Genomic DNA, 24,162 nt, shown 5'->3' with positions numbered 1-24,162 from the left:
TGAAAGCATCGTGGTTATGTGGTAGAAGACCTTAGCATAGGGGCATAAAGTTTAGGTTCCTTTTTTCTGTTTCTTGGAAGAGGTCTTTTACAACTTCTGTATGATGTATGATACAGAATGTACAATGGACATGACACATTGTTCTAAAATCCCAGAGAGCTAGACAGTTCTTTCATATGTGAAGAGCAGAAAAGAAAGGACCGCAAGACAGTTATAAATGGAAACCTTCAAGCACAAGTTTGAAGCCATGTGTACTGCTCTTCCCATGGCAGATCGCTGGCTGGACCCGGTTTACCCCTTGTGCCAAGTTCTTCTCTTCTGTTGTTTCTTGATTTCCATAGTGTCGGCATAATGGGGCACAAAGAACTTCCATAGCCACTTCTTCAATGATGTTTAATTACACCCTTCAGCCCCACCATAAATATTTCTAAATGGAGGCAAAATTCTGCTTGCCAACTCCTGGCCATTTTTAATTCATGACTGACTTGCAAGAGCTGTAGTCTGGAGTGTGATAATCACAACTATAGCTAATGGACCCAGTTTTCCAAAGGCAAACCATCCAAGCATCCTAGACTAAAGCCCAAGGGGAAAGATGCTACAAGTAAACAAATAAAGTCTCTCTGAAAAAGCCACCTGTTTGAAATTCACTCTCCTACCGCCCTGTGAAGGTGCTGAGATCCCCACTAACAGGTATAGGAATGGACCCTAAAATACCCTCAAGTGAGAGCAGAATTACTTACTATGTATGAGTAGTGGTAGTTTTTAGTCAGTTGTCTCATTCAGTCAGAGTTATAATAGAGGTTATTCAGGTTAACCCTGGACGAAGAGGAGAATAAATACTCATTCGCTTAGGCAGGGGTATGAGGGAGGCACGGGGTTGGGGGGTCCTCACAGCAGGGCCTCACAGGCATTCCCACATGACCACACTATTTTCTCAGCTCAGTGGTGCCAGGGGCTTGGGAGGAAAGAAGTACAGGGGGCATGGGAAATGGGCGGCAGAGAGTGAGGCAAATGCAGACTTTGGGGTCAGGGTGATGACACGGCATCTGAGGCTGAGGCGGCCTGGTGGGGATGGGACAGGGAGAACCAGCCTTCCAGGTAGAGAGGGAACACATGAGTTGTTAGGGGGCAAAGAAGGCCAGCCTAGCGGGAGAGGCAGGACAAGGGGCAGGACAAGGTGGTGGGACCGGAGTCATGCAGGGGCCTCACAGGCCAGGCCTTGCCGTCATGGTGAGGACTTTGAACATTATCAAACCACAATGGGAAGCATTTTAAGCGAAGAAGTGACAAGAACAGATAGGTGTTTTAAAAGATCATTCTGGCTGATGTGTGGAGAACAGTTTCGACAGAAAAAATAGGGAAGGCATAAGCCCTTAAGCGGAGGGCAGGCCTGGACATGGCCCTGCAAAGGGGTCTGAACTGGGGAAGAGGAAGAGAAAGGGACTAGCATAGGGGGAGGTAAAGACCCTTTTTCCTAGAGGCTAAACCATCTCCAATTACTTCCAGTTAATGATATTAAAGACTCAGATGTCTTGTTGAAGCACACTCAATACACCTATACTTCTAATATCACTAAAAGGTTCAGAGATTTCAAGGGGCTCACTGGAATGATTATAATTTAAATCAGTGCACACTCTGCATACTCAACTAGTTAAATTAGCCATGAGATCCTCTTAGGGAAACTCAAATGGAGAGTAAGACACACACACACAGTAGGTCAATGCTACTTAATTGAGAGTCATAAAATAATTTGCCATGGAGCTTACTGTATAGCAAATCCTCATATCCCTCTTTTCACTAAGCCTGAATCTACTACTGTCCATCTCATATATACATGTGGCTGCGAACATTTAAAAAAATCCACTGGCTCCTTGTTTACAGAAAAAAACAGTTGATTGACATTTTATGTAACCATATGAGTCTTCAAAGAGTGAAGGATAATAAGTATAGTTACAGTAGTCCCTCGCTATATCGCGGTTCACTTATTGTGGCCTCATTGTATTGTGAAATTTTTAAAAATGTTATATTTAATTATTTATCGCAGATTTTTCACTGTATTGCAGGATTTTGCGGTACTGTATACATATGTTGTTAAAGTTACGTAGGTTTAAGAGTGTAGAATAAATGTAAGGTTCCTACTTCGCAGGGGGGTCTGGAACGTAATACCCGTGATAAGTGAGGGAATACTGTATTTTGAATTAAATGATCAAGTCCAGCTCTTATAAAACTCATAGAAATATCAGTAATACATATCATGGAACCACGCAAATTCTAAAACGGTCCTTAAATACTGATAACACAGAATCAGGATGCATCTATTATTTAAACATCTAAAATAAAGAATCATTTCACAGAAAACAATAGCCTATGACTGTCATCCCATTAGAGCAAACTATCAGCATTTTGCTCTTGCTTCCTTGCTCTAAAATGTGCTGCACAAAGAGTAGCAGGCAGAATGGGACAGGGACGGTGAGGAGTGATTTAGCAGTTGCTATGGTCTGAATGTGCACCCCCCCTACCCATTTATATAATGAAATCCTGATGCCCAAGGTGATGGTATTAGGAGGTGGGCCTTTGGGAGGTGATGAGGTTATGAGGGTGGAGCCCTCATGAATGGGATCAGTGCTCTTATTGGAGACCCCATAGAGCTCTCTGGCTCCTTCTGACAGGTGAGGACACAAGGAGACGTCTATGAGCTGGAAAAGGGCTTTCACCTGACTATGCTGGCCCCCTGATCTCAGACATTTCACTTCCAGAACTGTGAGAAATAAATGTCTGTTGTTTTTAAGTCTGGTATTCTGTTATAGCAGCCCGAATGGACTAAGCCAGTGGGGGGCTGGGGGTAGAAATACTTTCCTGGCCCAAACAGATATCTGAACTTCCCACATTAGAGATATTCTCTTAGCTTCTGGCTTGGTCTCTCAAACTCTGAAACCACTATGCATTTCTCTGGTTATTTTTTGACCAAGTTTCTCTAAAAGCATCCATGTATAACTCACCTGCCCTGCTGCCTCATTTCCAGTCCCACCCTGTAACCCCCAATGGACATCCAGTACTCCTGCTTTTGTCATATTTATACACGTTGGCCACTAGAATGGAACGTACACAGGGCAGTGGCTTTTACCTGTTTTGTACATTGATGGAAGTCAACAGCCTGGAGTAGGCTACTTCTTAGTTTCAACCACTCTTGACTTTTGGGTAATTTCTACTTTGATTCATTCCAAACTCCTGCAGCTTTCCTGCCCACACACATTGTGCCTACTTTCTTCATCTCCCTTCATTATCATTTCTATTATTTCTGCTCCAAGATAAATACCTACTGCACATATCTAGGCAATCATGGTAATATAGCGCTAGGTGGTTTTGGAAGCTTCTGTTTATTGTGGGATCCCATACACCTGAATCATTTGAGTGGTTCTTGGTTTCTATCATCTCTCCACCCTAGATAATATGAGCTCTGTTTTACCTGCAGTGTGTTCTTAGGGGCCTCACCCAGGCCCTGTACTTCCTAATTCCCCTCTATAATATCAAATAACTGATTAGGCCCCACTTCTCCCTGCATGAACACTAAGAGGCAGCAATAATGAAAATGATGCCTTAGCCATCTTGGAAAACAGTGAGGAGGAGAACATTATAGTACCATGTGTCGGAGGGGGAGGAGCAAGAGAGAGGGCAAGGCTGAAACAGTTGGGGGATACAAGCTTTAAGATTCAGGCAAATGTGAGCTCCCTCCAGCTCTGTAAACTTCCACTGGTGCTAACAAGATTCTTGAACCTTCTCATGAGCTGCTGCTGCCTGCTCCTCCAGCCCCAGTTCCCACACTCTTCCTCTGGTCACTCATCTCTAACCCCACTGACTCCTTTCAGATCCTCAAACACACTGGACTTTCGCGTGTAGGCCTCCTGTGGCCTGAAATGTGCTTCCCACCCCTTGGCTTTGCTGATGTCTACTCATCTCCACCTATACATGGCCTCCTTAGGGTGTCCTTCCCTGAACCCCCAGTTTATGTGAGTCTCTCGTTATTCTCGCTCCCTGAGTTATGTCTTTGCCACCAGTGTGCCCAGGCAATGTGTGGTTCTGCACTGTGTGTGAGCACGTACCAGTTCTGGGCCTCTCTCCTCTGCTCCACTATAGGCTTATAGCGGGCAGGGACCACATCTATATTCCCTTGTGCATACCTAACCAAGTACAGGGCCTGGGACATAGCAGACAGCCAATGAATATTTGTTGGGTGAATTAATAAGTGAATTAAGAAGTGATGGAAGTTCTCAACCACTCTGAGGTTCAAGTCCCTCAATAATAAACCAGAAATATTACCACGTACCTGTCACGGCTGATGGAAGGACTGAACGAGATAACTGTGTCAAGCTACTCACAACCCAGGCACACAGTGAATATTGGTTCCCACTCCCTCTGCACCATGATTTCTTCTCACACCAATTCTGCCAAGGGGCACATTTCCATTTAAAAAAAATGCTTAAAAGAAAAATAGGTCTAATGCATGAAGATCTACAAAAATAATTCTAATGATGTGGAGATATGATGAAAGAAGCTATTTGAAATCATATGATATACATGGTCAAATATCTCTGATGTTTATTTGCTCTTTATGAATAAGCTTTTTGCGTTTAGAGAAGAAACAGAATAAGTATGAAGATCATTTGATGCTGATAAGAACAAAACCTAAATTTAACACATCAAAGTCTATGAAGACTAATCAATTTTGTAATCTAAAAGAAAGGATAGAGAAGCCAGTCTGCTCCACCAGAATTAACACCAAAATACACTCATTAATGAAAATGTAGTTTTAAGAGACCCATAAATGAATCTTGATGAAAAATTTGGCTGAAAGTAGAAAATTATTCATTTTACATATCCAACTTCTTCATAATTTCATTTATTAATTATTGATGTTCCTTTCTAAGTCACACTATTTTTAAATAAGTTTGCCTTTTGGTTTTGTTTTAACTGCTATTCATTCTGTCTCTCTCTCCTCATCTCTCTCTCTCTCTTTCTTCCACCTAACTATAACAGGTTTTATTATCAGAATGTAAATAAAAGCACAAGATGACACATTTAAACTACAAGGTGTATAAAATGAAAAAAAAAATTCTCACCCTCACTACCCTGTTCCTACTGACCTACCCGGCCTCACTGCCAAGTTCAGCACTGACAACACTCATATTGACTGTAACTTCCAAAATGTTTCTATGCACACACTAAAATAAAATCTCAATTGGCTTTAAACAAATGGGATCATATGGCACATAATATTTTATCCTTTATTTTTCTCTAAGACTATATCTTGGATAACTTTTGATATTAGAACACATTTCTACATTTGACAGTTGCTTTCTTATTTAACACTTTTTTTTTTTTTTTTGGCTATATACCCATTTACCTCAATTTGGGTAAATATATTAAATTCGATCACCAAAATATTTCCCTGAGTTTAAGGCAAAAAGATAAAAATCATAGTGATTTCAGTGTTATTCTTGAAATGAGATAGCACTGTAAAAAATTTAATTCCAAGGCAAAAAAATATGCAAGCACATTACCCAGAAAAGTTCTTTGATCTTTCCAATGACTTTATCAAATTGGTGTTATTATGTTGTAATTTCATTGACTGCTAATTATATTTCTGCACACTTGGCAAAGGCTTCCCGTGTCATGCATTTGAAAAAAATATTGTGTGCTCTCTCCCCAACATTGTCAGAAGTTAAAAGAAATGGAATTAAATTTCAATCTCTGAAAGTTCAAAAATAACAGATTAAAAACTATAAAACATTTTGAATGGCATTTGAATATTATTAGTATTAAAGGGAGACAGATTTACTAATTTTGATAACTTCATTGTGGTTATATAAGAAAAGGTCCTCGTTCTAAGGAAACATGCACTGAAATATTAATATTTAGGGGTTAAGGAGCACAATATCTCAACTTACAAATGACTCAGAAAAAATAAAAAAGAGAACGATAAAGCAAATGGGGCAAAATATAAACAATTGGTAGCATCAAAGTAAAGAGTCTAGAGGAATTGTTTATACCATTCTTGCAACTTTTCTGAGGATATTTTAAATTATTTCAAAATTAAAAGCAACTAAGAAATGAACTGGAGTCAGAGTTGAAACTTTATGACTGCTCTCAGTGCATTTATTTTGTTAATATTTGCCTTTCCCAGCTCAGCTCAATTACAAGCCCAATCCCCGTTTTGTAGGTCCGGCTGCCTCTGCCTCTCCAACAAGTCCTTATCGGAGTGGGAGCTCTGTCCCCACCAGCAGAGAAGGTCCAGCTTGCCCGTGGGTGCCATGTGTTCAGGCATCTGGCATGTGGAGACATGGGTGTAGGGGCAAAAAGAGCTAAAAAGCCAGTTTTCCCTTCATGTCTCAGCCGCCATATCTGGGCCTCGGCCTTCCCCCCAGGGTGTCTGCTCCCTTGCTGGGACTACGCACAGGCCAGCCTTCTATGTGACCCCTAGCCTGTCTAGCCCTGGCCTTCCCCTCTTCCCGCTTGTCCCTTACATCTCTAGTTTAGCCTGAAATACCACCCACCCTTGACAGGTGACCCAAAACCACAATGCAATCACCTGGTCGGATATTTTGTTCTGTCACTGTTGGCAAATCTTTTCTCCAGGCCCCACCCAACCAGACTATAGGATCCCCTTGGTCTCAATGCCATCCTGGGTCAAGTAGGAATTTTCTGGGCTCTTCTAGCACTGTTGTCTGACAGTTGGCCACTGACCTCAGGGGTCCACCTTACAGCTTTTGTAACTAGGTTTCCTGGGAAGTGCATTCTGGCTTCCTGTTTTCTCCACACTGCACTGCCTTGAGGCCCAAGGACGCTAATGTCCAATCTCCAATGTTAACAGAGCTGAAGAGTCTAACTGTCCTACACGGATTAACCCTTCATCACACATAAGACAGTCTCTGCAACAATCTAGAAACTCAGCTTCAAATGTCAATTTCCTGGTTAGAAAATAGCTGCTTTGGGCTTTCCTATAAATCATCTCTATAGTGCTAGAAGGAGAGAAAAATATCTTTCTACCAGTCAACACAAACATTTAAACAATATAATACAGCTGTGCTATGCTTATGAAAATCCAAAGTATAAAATATGAACCTGTGTCTTCCAATATTTGTAACATACAGCTATTTTTTATTTTATTACAGAGTTAAATAAAATTTCTGATATTTAAAAAATAATTACCCCCCAAAATATTTGCCCAAGTCTATATATAAAGTATTATATACAGTTTTTAAGTAATGTCCATGAAATACAGTGAAGTATATTTAAATTGAGGGGTGGTGGTGATTAAAGCACATTGCATCAGAGAGTTAGAAAAATCTGGGGGTGGGGGAGAAAACCTGAGGGGGCGGAGGAGTGCCTTATAAAAATTCCTTAGAAGCCTCACAGGGAGAGGAAATACTGTCAACCACTTTCCCACACAGTACACAGATTATCTGGACAAAAACATTAATTATCCTTCTTTCCATGAAAGTGTCAAGCTGAAAATGACACCTTTAAGGACAGACATGGAGACAGCCCAGGAAGAGGGCCACCAAGTGAAGGACTCTGAATCTGGACCCCAGGCCCAGGAGAAATCTTGTCTGAACCTTCTCCACCCACCCCTGACCTGTCGCAAACCATCTGCATCCCAGGGAGTTGAGGTGCCTGCCCCATGCCTCTCCCCCTCACCCCTGCGTGGAAGGGGCTGGCTGAAGGAGGGATTGGAGTCTGAGAGAATGCTTACTGGAGGAGCCTGCCCAAATGGGTCCACAAAGTGAGGAGCACCTGAGGAAAGGTAAGGGCAGGAGGAGAGTTGCAGAGAAAACAGCAAGGATAAGAACTACGGCAATGATCAAAACTACTCAGATGGAGCAAAGAGGAGGTGGCCTGATGATTCTAACTGTTAGGTGACACCCAGTGTGGGCAGGTGTAGTTCATTCACAGAGCACAGGACTCAGCAGCCAGGCCGGACATCTTCCTGGCTCTCCTGGGCCTGCTGCAGCTCCTTCTTCCTTTGGTGTAGATTACATCCCCACCTAAATGTTTACCATGATGTCCACCTTCCTTTTAGGTCTTTGCCTCCTGTTTGAGAATCTTCCATCATTTTTTTTAGTATGCTTTACTGATTATGCTGTTACAGTTGTCCCAATTACTTTTCCCTTTGTTCCTCTTCACCCAGTGACCCCCCCTCCCTCCAGTTGACCCCTCTCTAAGTCCATGCCCATTGGTTGTGCATATAGTTCTTCTAAACATCTTCCCGTCTACTCCACTGCCTCCTACCATGCTTCTTAATTCCTGTACCATCTCCGTCCCTTTCACCTTTTCCCGCTCCCAGCTGACCTCCCTCAATATGTTCCCCATACCTATAGTTCTTTTCCCACTCTCGTTGCCTACTTAGTTTGCTTTTGTTTCGGTTCCCTAGCTTCTGTTGTTGGTTGTTGTGATATAGTTTTCATTTTAATGTTTATAGTTTTGATCCTCTTTCTCCTAAACAAGTCCCTTTAACATTTCACATAACAGTGGTTTGGATCTGATGAACTCCTTCACTTTTACTTGGTCCTGGAAGCACTTTCTCTGCCCTTCTATTCTGAATGACAGCTTTGCTGGATAAGAGTAATCATGGCTGTAGGTTTTTGCTTTTCATTACTTTGAATATTTCTTGCCAGTCCCTTCTTTTTTTTTTTTTTTTTTAATTTTTTTATTTTGGTTTTTCAATTACAGTTGTCCCCTTTTCCCCCAATTTCTCTCCCCCACCCTACCCACCCCCTCTCCCACAATCATATCCCTCCCCATTGTCCATGTCCATGACTCTTTCATACAGGCTCTTTAATTAAACCCTTCCCTTACTTATCCCCCTTCTCTCCCTCTCCCCTCCCCCCTATTGACTGCTATTCTGCTCTTTGTTCTATTTAGTTCCTTTGTTTGTGTTGTTCTTTAGTTTCCTGTATTAGGTGATATCATATGGTATTTTTCTTTCTTTGCCTTTGCCAGTCCCTTCTTGCCTGCAGAATTTCTTTTGAGAAATCAGCTGACAGTCTTATTGGGACACCTTTGTATGTAATTCTCTTCTTCTCTCTTGCTGCTTTTAAGATTCTCTCTTAATCCTTAATTTTTGACATTTTGATTATAATGTGTCTTGGTGTGGTCCTCCCTGGGTCTAGTTTTTTTTGGAACTCTCTATGTTTCCTGGACCTGTAAGTTCATTTCCTTCCCCAAGTTAGGGAAGTTCTGCTTCATTATTTTTTCACATAATTTTTCAATTTCTAGTTCTTCTTCTTCATCTTCTGGCAACCCTATGATTCGAATGTTGGCCCGCTTATAGCTGTCCCATAGGTTTCTGAGCCTCTCCTCATTTTCCTCAGTTTTTGTTTCCTCTTCCTGCACTGGTTGACTGTTCCTTCCCTATGTTCCGATTTGTTGATTTGATCCCTGGTTTTCTTTCCCCCACCATTAGTTTTGTATGTGTTTTCATTCATTTCAGCAGGACTAGCCTTTATTCCTTCCCTGTCTTGTTTAAGATCTGCTGTCAGGTCTGTAAGCATTCGTATAACCAAAGCTCTGAACTGTGCCTCAGAAAGATTTCCTAACTGTTGCTTTGTTAGATTAGATATTTGCTGTCTGGTCAGCTGCGTCACCAGGATCTCTATTACGATCTATGCCATCCTGCAAGTTTTGTGTTTATCTTTGCTTCCTGGGCGGGGTGGTCACACTTCCTATGCTATAGGGGGCAGAGCCCTGTGCACTCGTCACTACTGGGTGACCTTTCTCACCACACTGTGGTGTTTTGTGTGGGGGTGGGGGTCCAAGATGGATTCCTGCCATTCACTCTCCGCTGAGAGACTGGGAGCCTCCTCTTCCGTCCCCACGCCCTCTGGCTCTCACAGTCCAAGGCAATGGGGATCTGCCTTCCCCGGCTTTGGAATCGCAAGCTGATGGGTTTGGTCTGCAGCCAGGGGTGCTCCCCAGGCACTTCTCACCTCCCCTTAAATATGGTTGTCTATGCTTACCGCCATCCCGCCACTGTCACCGCTACTGCTGCCGCCAGCACACCTTGACCTCTCCTCCCTGGCTTCACTCCTCCTACCTGTCTGGATGAGCACCACTTGTTTATAACTTCATACATTGGGCTTCCATGTAGCTTTATTTTCTGGAACTTCTGCTTACTTCTGGTTTTGTGGTAGTTGTATTCCTTCTTAGTTGTGGAGGGAGATGGAGCATGTCAGTCTAGGCCTCCATCTTGGCCGGAAGTCCTCGAGAATCTTCCATCTTGATGTTTGACCCCCAGCCCTGCAACTTCCTGTAAGGAAATCCTCCTGGTATTCGCAGCTCGCTTTTCACCTTGGATCCTCTTCTGGCCCCTGGCTTTCCTCCTGTTCCACTGCAGACCAGACCCACCACAGTGGTGCTCAGGTTGCTCAAATGTCTGGGTGCCAGCCTGCAGGCCCACGCCAAATAACAAAGTTCTTCTCCTCCAGGCCAGTCTCCTAGGAACCTCTCACCCCAGCTTGTCATGCGGTCAGTCAAACCTCTCAGCTGTGGTTTGACAGAAAGTGCTTTGCACACTGTAAAGTATGTACACACACTGTTAGGAGTTTTGAATATAGTTTCTATGCCATAAAATGAAGACACAAAGTGAAGAAAGCAATTCCAGAGATGAGAACAGCCTAGAAACCAATCAGATGAGAGAATGTTTTGCAAACAATACCTCTGATAAGAGGTTAATATCCAAAATATAAAAAGAATACATACAACTCAACAAAAACCCCAAACAACTAAATTTAAAAGTAGGCAGAGGACCTGAACACTTTTCCCAAGAAGACATACAGATGGACAACAGATATGTGAAAAGATGATCAACTTCACTAGCTATAAGGGACATGCAAAATCAAACCACAATGAGATACTACCTTACACCTGCTAGAATGGCTACTGTCAATGAGACAAGAAACAATAGGTGTTAGAGAGGATGTCAAAAAAACAGTACCCTCATACACTGCTGGCAGGAATTGGTACAGCCACTATGAAAAACAGTATGGAGGTTCCTCAAAAAATTTTAAAAAGAGCTACCATATGACCCAGCAATCCCTCTTCTCAGTATACTATCTGAAAATTTTAAAAACATTTATTCGTAAAGACATATATATATATATACTCCTATGTTCATTATTCATTGTGGTCAAGACATGGGAACAACCTAGATGCCCTTCAATGGATGATTAGATAAAGACCATGTGATACATATGTACAATGGAATACTACACAGTTATAAAAAATGATGAAGTATTGCCATTTGTGACAACATGGATTGATTTTGAGAATATCATGCTAAGTGAAACAAGTTAGAGGGAAAAGGACAAAAACCATATGATTTCATTCATACGTGGGATATAAAACAGAAAGCAACAATGAACAAGCAAAACAAACAAAGTCATAAACACAGACAATAGTATGGTGGTTACCAGAGGGGAAGGGGAGTTGGGGGAAGGGAAGAAAGTAAAGAAGAGATAAATACATGGTCACAGAGGGAGGCTAGACTTGGGTGCTGAATATACAACGCAATATACAGTTGAGGTATTATAGAATTGTATAGCTAAAACTTCCATAATGTGATTAAGCCAATGTTACCCCAATAAATTTAATTAAAAAGTAAATAAAAGTAGCCTAGAGAATGCTCACCTTCTGCTCACTGAATTAGTGTACAGTAGTCCTTCTCTATATTGTGGTTCACTTATCGTGGCCTCATTGTATCGCAGGATTTTTAAAAATACTATATTGAATTATTTATCATGAATTTTTCACTATATTGCGGGATTTTGTGGTACTGTATACGTATGTTGTTAAAGTTACATAGGTTTAAGAGTGTAGAATAAATGTAAGGGTCCTACTTAACGGGGGGGTCTAGAACATAATAATCTGTGATAAATGAGGGAATACTGTATCCAAATCTGGGTCTTCAGCAAACACTAACTGGGATGTGGTTTGTCTTTGGGGGCAATAAAAATGTTCTAAAATTGACTGTGGTAACAATTGCACAATATACTAAATGCTATTGAGTTGTATACTTTAAGTAGGCAAATTGAATGGCATGTGCAGTGTGTCTTAATAAAGCTGCTTTAAGAAAGAGGAAACGTTGGATGGAGCTCAGGATGTGAACCTAACTTACCAAGAGTGCCCACCTTGCTTTCAGAGGGAGGTAATCAGAAAAAGATGCAGGGAAGTCACTTCCCAGAAATTCTGGGTGGGCTCTGCTGAAGCACACACCCTGCTTTTACCTGCACAAAGCCCCTCCCATAGGCAGCGCCCCCTACAGGAACACTGCACACCAGGAGAGTTGGCCTATGTAGGTTTCTCGGTGCTTAGAGCATGCAGAGCTACGCTGATTTCTTTTAGCATTTGATTTTTCCAAAGAAAAAGAGAAACCAAGCACATAAAATCCAACAGTGAACTGATGAGCAACTTTGCATATATATAGAATTTCCAGGCAATAAAGCATGCTTTCCAACAAGCTTGTCTTTCTTTGGAAGAAAATTATGCTTTGCTTTCTCATACTGCCCTCTGCCAAGCCCAGTGTGCCCTCCTAATTTAAATTAGTCTTTCAATTGTATGATCCTTCCAAAAGAAACTAATTTTCACTACACTCATTCAGGGAACTTAACCGAAACTTGAATTTTTGTTGGGGGGAGGTGGCAAACCCACACAGTAAGGTTTTCTGCTTTGCCACAATCCTAAGATTAATCATTTTCTGAATATCTATAAATATTATTTTGATTATGTGAATGGTTTTAAATAGCTGTTTATGAAAAACTCACAATACTGTAAGTCTGCAAAGAAGCAAGCCTAATATAAAATGTGAGCAGGAAAATTAAACACAAATTGCACAATTATATTCTACTTTTTAGATTATAATTCATTGTACCATAATGATTTTTCTTGAAAATTGTTATCTCAAAAAAAAAAAAAAAAAGATTAAAACTGACTTAGATAACTTTTCCCACAAATCCTAAAGTGCTTCACTTACTGGGTAATTTCATTTTGTATGTCAGAAAGGACATTTCAAATCAAAGTCCTTAAAAGCAATGTTAATAAATCTTGACAGCTTCAATATGTTCTGTTTTCTTATTAGATGTTAAATTCCGAGTGAAATTCAGCAGTCTATATAATCTGGCATAAAAATGGAGGATTAAAAATGTTTAAAACTTTGATTTCTCAGAAATGTTTTAATAATATCTCTCTCTCACTGCTGGGTTATTTCCCAGAAAAGGCTTCATTTTCACTATAATTTTCCTAAATAAAACCATGATAAAAGAGGATAGCAGGCAATGGAAAGAGTAAGAAATCTGATCAAAAGTGGATTAATTTTTTTAATTTTCATAAATAGATAGCTCATGTTATAAATTCATCATCTGAACAAGCTGATCATTCCAAATGGGTCTGAGCAAGTTTTTATTGTTTTTGGTTTTTGTTGTTTTGAGGCAGTGTTATTTTTATCCATCCCCTTCCTAACTGCCTCCTTGCCATATACCAAAATGAGGTACTCATTTCTGAATGCCCTCAATGGCCAGAGCACATATATTTTGGGGACAAATTATGTTGGCATAAAATTCAGAACTGGCAGTCTCAGGGAACCAAGTTAGAAGTAGACCTGTTGCATATAAAATTAAACCATTTCCGTAATAACTAAGTTCACAGAAAGCTGTGAACAATAACTCAGGAAATATGCCTTTTAGGGCATGCTTGTGCAAGTTACAAATGAACACATGCAGTTTGCCTTCGGTAAAACATGTGTTCTGATCTCTGCCCACAAGCAGGGAGTTACTCAATAGACAGCACTCGATCTTGGATAAGGAGGCAGCAGGGGTAAAGGAGGGTCTCCTACCTTACTGGTTCCGTTTTCTAGCAGTTTCCAATGCCAAGTTCTAAAAAGCCAAACTTTTAATTAAATAGTATGGAAAAGTAGGATGCTGCATGACTTTCAAAAAAAAAAAAAAAAGAAAAACACCAGAATGGCTCACAACAGGACAGGAATCGAAAGTGAGTACTAGAAGCAGAACCCAGCCGTTGTCTTGAAAAGATTAAAAACAAAGAAGAACAGAAAACATTAAAGCAAAAGGGTTGCAGGGATGCTGACACGGGAGCATTTTAAACAGACCCAGAAAGTGACAACACGTCACTCAGCTCTCCACCACCATCCCTCACCTACCAGAGACAATAGGATGCCTTCTAAAGAAATTCAAAAAACAATACTTCTGTTTGGTATTCTTTGAAGATACTCAATATACAAAGCATCCATCAGCCAATGAACATGCACAAAGCTCAAGACAGTTCAAGTCCAATTTTGTGATAATTATTATACAATGTTCATTGCCCACTTCAAAGGCCAGAGTAGTATGTGCAGATGCCGATATAAGAATAAGTGTTTTTTTTAAAGGTTGGTCAAACTGGAATAAAAAAAAAAACAGATGGCAAGATAGCAATGCCATTATTTTGGGCTTCTCTGAAATTCCCCCTCAGAACACAGACAGATTTCAGCACCCACTTCTCACAAAATCAATTGAGTTTTCTCTTCTCATTAAATCCTCATTCTTGCAGTCAGTCTAAAAGCTCATGACAGACTAAAATCCTATTCAGATTGAGATGAAAATATCATATACTCTGGACAGAACCACTCCTATGTGCTTCCAAAATAAGTCATCTTCTTTTTTTTTCCACAAAATAACTCTTCTACCCTTTTCCACTAAATCCTTTCCACTGGAATAAAAAGAGGGGAGTATAAGAACTAGAATTGGAATTTTTATTAAGCTGATCCCCAATATTCTAATGGAGGCCTTGCAGGAAAAGGAAGTTTAAAATTTGTAAGTCATTACAGGAAAGCATGGTGCGAAAAGCCTAGACTCTCCGGCCAGATGTGAACTGCTGTGAGGCGACTGTACACGGAAGCATCCCTGACAACTCTGCAAATGGACTTTAAAAGGCCTCTGCACAGAGTGGTGAGAGGGAACCCCTCAGGGTCTAATGTTCTCTACAGGCCGCTCACATCACACAGGCTGTGAGCATGTTCCTTAGAACAGAGGCCCAGCTGCTTGTAGTTCACCCCAGAACAGAGCTGCTGGGGCCCCCAGCCTTCCTCCTGCCCTGTCACACTCTTGCTCTGTCTGCCCTGCTGGCTCTCGCCACTCATCCTTCACAACCCCTAACCATGCATGCACAATTGACCATTGCCATTGCACCTTTATTATACTCTGCACAGATTTCTAGCATCATCTCTCTCTCTGATAGACCACACACTCCATTGGCAGGAGCAGTATCTTATTTCTTTTTCCAGCACCAGTCTATAGCATGGTGCCTGACAAAGAGTGAGGCCTCAGAAAGGTGACTGTAATGAGGGGCCATCTGATATAGGGGAACATTTGCAACATAAGAATATTTTAAATTTCTCAACTTTCTCTTTTAGTTACCAGTTGAAAGTCTGAAGACTTGCAAGGAATGCCATAGATGAGCCAAGCCACATGGAAGGCTGGCATATATGCATGTCAGCCTGGCCAGCACAGCATCCTATTCATTTTATGGGTATCTCTTAATTTGTATGCCTTTGAAGGCAGCGCTTGAAACGAGGACTTGAATGCAGCTCATTTGGGAAGTGATTCCCAGGAAGCAGGAGTGAGGGCAGAGGCAGATTAAGGTCAGTTGAGGCCCTGGGTGCAGAAGAAAATATTGGGCCCCTTTAAAAAAAAGAGAGAACCAGGGAAAATAAAACTACATGTTAACCATACTTTATGCAGCGTAGTAATGAAACCAAACTTGGTGTCATTAGAAAAAAGTGTAAAGTTGGGGTTTTGCGGGGCCCTTCAGAAGTCCGGGCAGAAAAACTGTGACAAAGAAACCAGAAAAGACAATAAGGGCTGTGTTAGCTGGTTATCCCACTGGGACCCTTGCGGGATAGAACGCATTGCAGAACTCTGCCACCAAAGCACAGGGTCTGGGGCATTTACCTGCAGACTCCCATCCCCCATTATCTGTAGGGTACCTCTGGAGGCACTAATTCCCCTCCAACATCGCAACCATCTTGAGTTTAAGTTGGACAACATCTTGTGGTTTAGGAGGAAGTCCTGAGGCAGAGAAGCCGAGAGGCTGGGAATGGGCGGGGTGGGGCCCTGCACTGCGCCGGAGGTGTCTGTCACAGCCGCAGCTGAAAGCACAGGGAAGCCTCGGCCCACAAGGAGCTCTTGCTCCGGAGAGGGCCACAGACATAAATGGTTAAGGTCTTACGTCATATTTTCCTAGATTATGCAGCCAAATATAAAACTTGATTCCAAAATACAATCGATCAATCGATGAAAAGAAAGTGCTTAATTGGGCTCTGAGGAAGGAATGTCCTAGCTAGACCTGGGGGACGGAGCTTCCAGGAAACAGGTGACTTTGCCAGTTGATGCTCAGTCATTTCCAAGATTTGTATGTCCCCCCGCCCCCCATGCCAACCAGTCCTGACTCCTACCCGCCGCTTTTCCTTCCACTCCCTGTCATTCACAGGGCAAACGAAGGGCTGAGAATTGCCATACATCCTTTCTCACTCACTGTGACTTCTTTCCACCAAGCAAATTGGTCTTGACGGTCATTTTTAAAAAATGAGTGGAGAGCAGCAAAGAGGAGAGGGGAAGGGACTTACTGATCTGAGTAAATTCAATTATTTAAAGCTAGCTTCCCTTTTCCTCTCTTGGGCTCTGATTAGAATGAATTCCCATCTACTTTAAAAGCTGGGGAAACCTACTACAAATGATAGCAAACTTATACTGCTTAGCTTTCTCCAAGTATATTTGATAAAGCTCCTTGTATTCATTGTCACTAGAATTTTCTATGCCCGTTGGAAAAGGGAAAAACCAACTGCAGTGCCTTGGTTATTTTTCACCTGAGCTGCTGCACCACACTGTTTCTTTATTTAGTAAGGATGACGTCAGGCGCCGGCCCCATGCGCCCCCACGCACGTGCACCCCCACGCACGTGCACCCCCAGCGACGCCTCCCATCTGCTTCTGCCTCCGCCGTGCAGAACTACTGTCAATGAATTTGGCCCTTTGTTTCTTGCAGTCAGTCCCACTTTTCCATCATGAGCCTTTAGCTTAATATTGTCCCAGAATTTTGAGATAAACAGATGTCATGGCAGTGAGATTAGGAAGAGGGACATAAAAACAAATCAAAGCTGGCTTCGAAAGAAAATGTCTCTTACTAAGAAGCAGTATGCTCAGGAGAGAATGCTCAGGGTGGAGAAAATGCTCTGTATGATATCATAATGGTGGATATGTGTCATAATACATTTCTCCAAATTCATAGACTGTACAACACCAAGAGGAAACCTTAATGTAAACAGTGGACTTAAGGTGATAATGATATGTCAATAAAAGTTAATCAGGTGTAACAGAAGTACCATTCCGGTGCAGGATGTCAATAATGGGGGAGGCTGTGCATGTGTGGGGGCAAGAGGTATATAGGAGATCTCTGTGCCTTCCTTTCAATTCTGCTGTGAACCTAAAACTGCTCTAAAAAAGTCTGTTTAAACAATAAATAAGGAAAAATTTGAAGAAAAGCAATAAGAGAAAAAGGAGACAAAATATGCATCAAGAGATTGAGAAATCTAATACCTGTCAGATGTCATAGGTCAATATTTGTTAACATCAGGTAAGACTTTAAATATGGAAAACAGTGTGCTGCTGGGAGTTGTTTGGAGGTTGGAGGCCCGGCGCTGTCGGTTCTCAAGAGGAGCGATCATGTTGCATAAACAAATTTACTATTCGGACAAATACGACGATGAGGAGTTCGAGTACCGGCATGTCATGTTGCCCAAGGACATAGCCAAGCTGGTCCCTAAAACCCATTTGATGTCTGAATCTGAATGGAGGAATCTTGGTGTTCAGCAGAGTCAGGGATGGGTCCATTATATGATCCATGAACCAGAGCCTCACATCTTGCTGTTCCGGCGGCCACTGCCCAAGAAGCCAAAGAAATGAAGCTGGGGAACCACCTTTCAGCCTCATATTTTACACAGCTGTCTTCACTTGCTAACATCTTTCTGATAACATTATGTTGCCTTCTTGTTTCTCACTTTCATATTTAAAGGATGTTTAAAATACACTGTTTGATGTGCTGGTGACTGCTTTGCTTCTTGAGCCAAACCAACAGCACCATGACCCAGCCAGAGGAGTGCTCTTTGGGCTGCAACCTCTGCTGAGTATGACCCCAGAAACCATGGTGAGCTCTGTATGCAGCAGAATACACTTGGCAGATGGAGGAAGCATCTGAGAATAAGACCATGGCTGTTACAGGGATTGTGTGAACATGCTGTTTGTTTTTTGTTTTTTTCTCCTGCCAGGTGTTGTATGTATGGTGATTTACGTTTCAATGTATTGGAAACTTTCCATTTTATTCAAGAAATCTGTTTCATGTTTAAAGCCTTGATTAAAGAGGGAGTTTTTTATAATTAAAAAAAATATGGAAAACAAATAAAATCAGGGCTGATTTCATGAATGTGTAACCTGTGCATTCACACAGGGCCCCATGTGCAGGAATGCCCTGTGTTTGGTTTAATGTTCTGTGGCTGCCATCTTGAAATTCTTAATAAGTTTTAAACGAAGTCCTCAGGTTTTCATTTAGTGTTGGATTCCTGCAAATTATGTATCCAGTCCGAGTAAAAGGAATTGTGAGACAAGATCTTTCCTTTGCAGACTACAGCTTAGCAAGGAAGTATTTGCTAGGGTATTCTCAAAGCACTTCCTCCTTTCTTTTAACTGATTCATGTTAAATGGTCTCTCTTGGTTTAAACACACTAGGAATGTCAGTCTTTAATGTGCCTTGTCCTGAGAGCAGGAAGTCTTATGGATAAAGTTGTAAATGGATAACAATCTAAATTCTTTTCACTGGATTCCTTATTTGCAGAATTAGAGAAATAATAATTCAAAAAAATAACGATCACTCTTCAAAATAGATTCACTTATATAAAGCCTAACTTCACTGTGAAGGAAATGCTTCATGAGTCTCCTGTAGTATATACAGCCTGATTAGAAATCTGCTTTCCTAAAAAAGAACAGAAGACCCAACAAAAGGTCTCCAAAGGTCCCCAAGGACAACTGTGGAAAAGGTTGTCACCAACATCCAATTCCTGATTCTGCGTCTGAGTTCTTATCAGTCATCAAACTTCCTCTCCTTAAATAGAGCCACTCCAAATGTCACCACCAGCTTTCCTGGGACAAAATCAGAGATTTGGCGTCAGAACCTCAGCTGCCAAAATAAAAACCCTATAAATTATTTTCAGTTCACATTGGACCTTCCTGACTTATATGTTCTCAATTCACTGTTTATCATTATGATGGCTGATTAAGTCTTGCTCCCAGTTGGCACTACTGGATTTTTAGCTTAACAGCTGTAAAACATTAAGACATACATTCTTCTTTCTCCTAGTGCTACAAAAAAATACCCAGTGCACGCACCATGGAGCGTTCTCCAAAACTGGTGGCTATAAATCCAGATACATAGACCAACCTTAAACAGTTTTGCATGCCATAGTAACTTTTCCTTTATAAAATCTGATAGGAGGATCCATTTATCATCTAGAAGTTTAAATATTGACTTTAATCTTAATTTTACAAAACGTTTATCTGTATTTTAAAATTTTTCCTTGCTGACTTACATTAAAAAGTAATAAACCAGACACAATTAGAAATGTACTGGTTAGCCTGAATGTGTGTGTGTGTGTGTGCGTGTATGTGATTAAAGCTCATCCTGGTATAGACATGTCCTCTTATGAAACTTTGTACTGTTAGTGGAAATCACAAATTGAAATGACCTCCATGCAAGAAGAGGCACTTGTTATTTGGATGGGTTCCTAATTACAAAGTAGCTCAATGAACAGATCAAATACTGCCCATGTTTCTAGCAACACGACATAATTTGGTCTCTCAACCATGAAATCTGTTTGCAAGCAAACAAAACCTTTTTGCTGACCCTTTTGCTATACGTAAGTATTATTGCCAAAGCTTGAACAATGAAAATCCAGGAAAGATGGATTTCTTTCATTATAAAACATTACCCAAAAGATGTTGAAAGCCCATTAACTTGAAAGTAGACAGTGTCACGTGATCTCTTCCAGATAAGTAGCAGGGGGAAATGGGTGCCACAACTCATAAAACATAACTTTATAAACACTGAAAGAAGGTTCTAGTTTGTGAGTTATCATCCAAATAGATATTTGACATGACAAAGATGATTTTCCTGGTACTTAAAGATAGGTCCAAACTGCCTATCAATCTCAGAAGTTGCTTGTCAGCACTCACTCTCTTCTTTCCTCTTTTCTTCATTCCCTCAGTGAAGAGGTGTCTAGGAAGTCAATTAAAGCTCATCCTTATTACCGCATAAGTGGTTACCAGCCCCAGGAAGATGTACAACTGGGCTCTGCGCCAGATCAAATTCTCCCCATTAGGCAGTTGGAGAATATGAGGCATCCAACAGTTACCTGGCTCTGGCAACATGAAATCACCATCACTCAGATAAATATGGGAAATGCTTGAAAAAATGCTGCTTTCCATTTTGAATTTGATCTTTCATGGAAAAGGAGAAAAATCTAAAATTGACTGTAATAAGCCACGTAGGTCATCAAGCTGCTATTGCAAAAGCCATTATAGATTCGAAGCAGCTTTAAAAACATTCAAAATTTTCAGATAAAATAGAGATAATATCAGGGACTGAGAATTATCCCTTTCTTTCCAAAAGGAAAAATAGAGGGAACTAGAAAATCAACTTATTTGTCTGCAAATGAAAAACAGCTAATACTAAAATTCTCTAATCTTCTTTCTATTACTGAAGGTCAGTCCGCCAATAAATACCCTGCTTCCTTCATCATGAAAATAAGTATTAACAATTTCACTAAGTAGTTAACTCTCCAATTAGCACATTATCTCTAGTCAAACACACTAAGGGGTTTCTGTGAGGTGGTGTCATATAATTAAAGAGAGCAATAGACTGAGATTTGGAGAACTCAGCTTGGACAAGTCCCCTCTTTGAGCATCAGCTTTCTTTCTCCTCTGTAAGGAAAGGACAGGGAAAAAGTAGGACAAAAATCACCTCCAAATAATTTACAGTTAATAATTCTATAATTCCTCCAACTGCAGTGAGTGTTGCTGATTTATTTCATATGCACTGGTTAATAACATCCAACAGTCCAATATTCAGCAGTCATTTTATGGTACATACTTGGTGCCAAGCACTGGAGGATGCGCTGAAGATACAAAATTGAGTAACGATATAGAACCCTACCCTCTACAGCTCATACTCTGGTAGGGGATAAACAAGAAGCCAGGAATTCTGATACAAATAGCAATGATAAGTTCTTTAATACACGTCTGTACAAAGTGGGAGCTCAGAAGAGGAAAAAAAATACATTTGGGGAATTCAGAAGTTTTACAACAGAGATGAAAACCAAGCAGGACATTGAAAGTTTAAATGAGTTTTCTAAGCAGGAAAGGGGAGAGTGGTCTTCCAGGCAGAAGGAATAGCATGTGTAAAGGCTCAGAGGCAAGAAAAAGTTTGGCAAGCAGAAGAAATGATGAGAGCAGTTGGTCATGGTTAACATAAGGGGTTTCCTAGAGCAGAGATTAACAATTTTTTTCTTTCTATGAAGGGACAAAGAGTAAATATCTTTGACTTTGGCAGGCCATTCAGTCTTGTCACAACTATTCACCTCTGCCATTATAACAAAAAAGCAGCCATAAACAATATGTGAATAAATGAGTACGGCAGTGTTCCAATAAAACTTTATTTACAAAAACAGGTAGCAGTCTGGATTTGGCCTCCAGGCTATAGTTTTATAAACCCTATGCTAGAACATTACAGGGGATCAGATTATAAAGGCAAGTTAGAAACCAAATTGGGTAAGTTTCTCTGGGCATTACAGGGATGCTTAGGAAAATATGTTGTTGTTGTTTTTTTAAAATACAAGAGTGCGATGATAAAGTTTGCATGCTAAAAATGACATCAGCATGGAGTATATACATTTTCATACCCTGTGTTATTAAAATGAAAGCTATTATCTTTCTTTACTTCACCACTCTTATATCCTATAATTAAATCTAGTTAGGGCATTTTTTCCTAAGAAAATATAAAAGTGGGATTCCTTTTAACCATCTGGAAAATACTTTACATAGTACATCTTGTCCCACTTGTTCTGAACACCTGGCTAAAAAATAAATAAATAAATAAATAAATAGATAGATAAAATCTTTACCTCCTTAGTAGAAGCATTGCCTATAAAACTAGTAGACATCACAATGGAGGCAGGGACCTGAATGCTGTCTGATAGAGAGCTCTGAGAAGGTGGTGCTATCATACACACTCACCTATAGGCCTGGAAACGTTTTACATGCTATAAACAGCACTGCTACATGCACATGCAAAAGTCACAAGACAGTGGCAAATAAAAAGAAAGAAGAGCAACATTTGCAGAAACTTTGTTCCACGTTAGACGTAAAATAAAATTTATATTATGGCTGTTTTTTGTCAGGGACTGTGCTGCATGCCAGGTCACAAGAGTGAGCAAAGGACTTTGCTCTCCAAGAGTTAGTTCATAGTCTAGAGGAGGGATCAGCAAACTATTTTGTAAAGGTCTTGACAGTGAATATTTGAAACTTTGCAAACTGTCTGGTCTCTGTTGCAAATACTCAACTCTGGTTTTAGCACAAAAGCAACCCTAGATAATAATAAATCAATGGCTCTGTTCCAATCAAACTGTAATTGTTTGCAGATCCCTAGTCTAGAGAAAGGAAGACATTAAAAACACCATTGAAAATAACTTACATCATTGCAAATAATCAAATTTCTATGAAGGAAAAGCACAGTCTAGGAACCACATGTCTGAGTGACTGGACTGAGCTGGAAGGGTCCAAAAAGACTCCTGTGAGGCTGAGGGTGAGGAGAAGGAGGTAAACAGGGAGGAGGAGAGAACACCGCAGACAGAGGAACAGCGGTGCAGGGAAGCAGAGACTGGGCGTGGGGGGGACGCAAGATGAGGCACAAAGAGAAGCCCCATGTGGATGCATCTGGAAAACACTTCACACAGTATATCTCAGATGCAGCTGAAGTGCAGAAGCAGCCAGGCCATTCAGGACTCTAAGCAGAGGCACGAGGAAACCATTTAAGGTTTGGAGCTCAGCAGGATTTGATTGATTTGCATTTCTAACAGATTTAGAAGTATTTGTGTACGAGGCCCTGTAGGGAGAGCAGCTGGGGACCTAAAATGGTGGGTCAGGAAAAAATTCTGTCCTAGTTTGGCTTCCACTGCAAATAGACTCCCAGACAAGGTCTTGGGTTCAGAGAATGTATTTGGGAGGTGATCTTAGGAAATACGTGTAAGGAAATGGGGAAAGTGAGGCAGGGAAGAGAGAAAGCCAAACATGGGAATATTAATGAGTAGATTACTGCTGTGGGCAATTGGGGCTCTGCACCACTGGGGACCCGCTGAGGAAGTGAGTAGAACACACCTCAACATTGTCTTGCAGGGGGATGGCAGAGGCTGGGATATTTACCCACCAACCCTTGCCTCTCATCTGTTGAACGGTGCCCAGGAGCATCAAATCCCTGACGCTTTCGAGGTGGCTCATTCCTTGGCTGGGAAGAAAACCCTCAGACAGAAGTAGAGAGGCACAGGTGCAGGGGCACAGGCCACTACAGCTACAGATGAATTCAGAAATGGGCTGAGGGTACACAGAATTGGGCCTCAATAGGGTTTGCTACAAATAACTTTTCAGTTTCATCAGAAAGTAGATAAATCAAGAAAAATACAAATGATTTTCAAGTTCCATCAGAAATTCCCAAATAACTTTCTCCTTTCTAAAATCAAAGACTAAAGTCTGCTAAGCTGAAGGATGTTTCATATGTATTTTATCTGACAAAATTAATGGCATATCACAGAGGCCATGTTCAGAATATTTAATACCAAAAACAGTGAAGGTACTGACCATTCAGAATGGACCTTGGCTTAAAAACTCTTTCAGAGCACACAAGTGTGGACCAGGTGAACACCAGCCCTGCCCGTATTTTCTAAAAATATTTCTGGACTGTGGTAAGAATAGAGCAGGCGTGGCTCAAATGCAAGCACAGAATTTCCATATAAGAAGGAATG

At 41.0% G+C, this 24,162-nt stretch overlaps 1 protein-coding gene and 1 pseudogene across 1 annotated transcript in view; one reads left to right on the top strand and one right to left on the bottom strand.

Annotated features, from left to right (window-relative positions):
* Positions 1 to 24,162, bottom strand: part of RAPGEF4 (Rap guanine nucleotide exchange factor 4) — a 230,807-nt gene that overhangs the window by 128,410 nt on the left and 78,235 nt on the right. The window lies entirely within an intron of this gene.
* Positions 17,743 to 18,450, top strand: LOC150022236 (cyclin-dependent kinases regulatory subunit 1 pseudogene; annotated as a pseudogene).

Source organism: Furipterus horrens, unplaced genomic scaffold (assembly GCF_987537825.1).
Source record: "Furipterus horrens unplaced genomic scaffold, mFurHor1.1.pri manual_scaffold_1, whole genome shotgun sequence".
NCBI classification, from domain to species: Eukaryota; Metazoa; Chordata; class Mammalia; order Chiroptera; family Furipteridae; genus Furipterus; species Furipterus horrens.
This window is presented reverse-complemented; position numbering and strand designations above follow the sequence as displayed.